Source organism: Gavialis gangeticus, unplaced genomic scaffold (genome assembly GCF_001723915.1).
Source record: "Gavialis gangeticus isolate Ggan-Ray unplaced genomic scaffold, GavGan_comp1, whole genome shotgun sequence".
Classification (NCBI taxonomy): Eukaryota; Metazoa; Chordata; order Crocodylia; family Gavialidae; genus Gavialis; species Gavialis gangeticus.
The window spans coordinates 180,615,591-180,618,280 of NW_017729024.1; the positions used below are offsets into that span (position 1 = coordinate 180,615,591).

Sequence of the window (2,690 nt, forward strand, 5' to 3'; positions counted from 1 at the left end):
CACACACACACACACATATATATATATATATATATATATATATGAATGACAGGAACTGAAGCAGGATTGGAAGAACAATGATCTTATATTTGCCTGTGGTTTTGAATGCCAGATCTTTAGTCGGTGTGTGCATCCTTCCTAGTGGTTACACTGCTTGGAAACAGTTCTAGGGCCTGTAAAAGCCAGGACACGTTTCTTTAAGTAGAGGTTTTGCAGATGTAACTTCACTACTGTGAACTATTACTGCCTGCAAAGTCTGAGGTGACTGATGAACAGCGCGTACAAGACCAAGGATGCCCTGAATGAATTAATCAGTACATCTGAGTAAGAACTGTTACAGGTAGATCAGGGGAATCTCATTACCAACTTGAGAAGATTTCATTTTTGAGAGGGAGAAGAAACGGTTCTCAAAATCCTTTCATGGGCATGTAAATTATGCTGTTTTTTAGGAAATGCAGCACAGTAAACTTCTTTATATGAGAAATTAGTGCGTCCAAGCACTGCATTTATTTCAGACAGATGCTGAGTTAAAATACACCAAACATAATGTGAAGTTTTTAGAGGCAGAATCCTGTCCCACCCCAACTACCACCGTGTATTTAATCACCAAATTGACAACTTCCTTGACCAGTTGAAACAGTGTATAGCAAAACAAGGAGAGAAATCAAACATCACTTGGAGGAAATAAATCAACACATTTCTCTCATTTATGTGCCTAAATGTGGAAAGCTGATTGTGTTCCTTAAACAGCTAAAGCATCCCACCAATGCATTTTGCAACACAGCAGTCAACATGAAACCCACAACTTCACTGGGCTTCATTGAGCATCTGTGGAAGATTAAGAGATACTGTGTAAACATTTCATGATTTTCAAAGGGAAATGGCAAGTAGAGAAAGATTCAAAATATCTGAAGATGAATGAACTTAAGGAAATGTTTCAGGTTATTCAGGAAGTCACTGTTAAAAATGGGCTTTCCTTTCGTGTCAGTAGGATAGAAGGGGGAATTAATCATCAGCTCACAAGAGTGCTAGAAAGACTGTGCCTCAATGGGCAAAATTTCTGCAAGCTCCAGGAGGTGTCTGGAAATTGCATCATCAAACACTAGGTTCTAAATTAACTATATACCAACTCTGGATAAAGAACTACACATCACTCCAGACAGCTCAGGTTCTGTTTATTGTTGAATAGCAGTCAAAAAAGCAAACAAAATGTTAGGATGTATAAGAAATTAAATGAAAATAATATATAACATAATTATAAAGAGCAAAGGTACATCCTCACTTGAAACACCGTGTTAATCTGTAATCATGCTATGTAAACATGGATATAGCAGGAATAAAATGGTTTCAGTGATGAGTTATATGAATGATTAGGGGCATGAAAAAATGGACATGAAGAGGGATTGAAAATAGTGGGAGGGATTGAAAATAGTGGGACAGCTTACTGCAGACAGATGAAAAGAGATTTACCAAATAATGACTCATACGGCATAGCCAAGTTGGAACCTTCTCCCTGCCTCGTAATATGAAAAGGTGACAGTCAAAGAAATTGTAAAAGAGCAAACTTAAAATGGAAACCAAAGAAATACCTTTCCATACATGGCATAATTAAGCTAGTGTATAGACCTCACTGGCACAATAAACCACCAAAGTCAAGAGCTCACAAGAAATTCCAAACAGGACAGGGCATTATGTGGCTAGTGAGAGAATAAGTGTCACTTAAAAAAAAAAAAAGCTAAATATATTTGGAAGGGTTCTAAACTCTCAGGCTTTGGGCTGGTGTTGCCACGTTTCTGAAGGAGTTATGTGTTTAACTTCCTATTGGAATTCAATGGGATGTCAGCATCTAGTTCTTTTAAGCTCCTTCGCCACAAGCAAACTTCTAAATGACAGATTTTGGGATGTACTTTTTCTTTGGGGCAAATTATTCTGTAACAGTCTATAACAGGGTTTGTTCCACCTTCCTCTGTAGCATCCTGTACTGGCTACTGGTTTAAAATATTATGATAACTCCCATGTTCCTATTACATTTTCAACTAGCACCATTTTGTACAGGCCATTTTACCATGTTGAAAATATGTATTATAATATACTTTTTCAATTGATCCCATATTTTATTGGAATTATATGGCCCACTTCATAATCTATAGCTGATGCTTATTTCTAATTGCTCTGCGAATATCAAATATCCAAATGACTGCCTTAAAGAAGAGGGAGAATATCTGTCCTCACTTGCTGCAGAGGGAAAGACATGAAGCAATGGCTTTAAATTATAGCAAAGTGGATTTCAATTAGAGATCAGGAAAACGTCCTTACTGATAGAAGAGTAAGGCAGTGGAATAGACTGCCCCGGGAAGGCATGGCATCTCTTTCATTGGAGGCTTTCAAGACCAGGCTGGATGTATTGGAAAGGGGATGGTTTCAGAGTAGCATTCCTACATTTGTACCGAGGGGTGGACCCGATGATTCTTGAGGTCCCCTTCTAAGCCTATGGCTCTACAATGAAAGTATGCATTTAATTTTAAAACTTTGTTAAACTAATCAATATTGACATTTTAAAACCAATTATGGAGAGATCCAAGAGCAACCAAAGCAGATGCTCTTTATTTTCCACCTCTGAAAGACAGGGAATATTTAATGTTTATTAATCGCTGCACACAAGCCCTATGCTTTTTTCGAAGGGCATACTT

The 2,690-nt window shown here is 37.6% G+C and overlaps 1 protein-coding gene and 1 long non-coding RNA gene across 7 annotated transcripts in view; one reads left to right on the forward strand and one right to left on the reverse strand.

The window, feature by feature from the left end:
• ZNF532 (zinc finger protein 532) overlaps positions 1-2,690 on the reverse strand; it is a 112,803-nt gene that overhangs the window by 17,591 nt on the left and 92,522 nt on the right. The window lies entirely within an intron of this gene.
• The window catches only part of LOC109298030, a 7,747-nt gene continuing 5,113 nt past the window's right edge, over positions 57-2,690 (forward strand). Inside the window, exon 1 of the long non-coding RNA XR_002097499.1 lies at positions 57-2,474. This is a non-coding gene — a long non-coding RNA (uncharacterized LOC109298030). The remainder of the gene's footprint in view (positions 2,475-2,690) is intronic.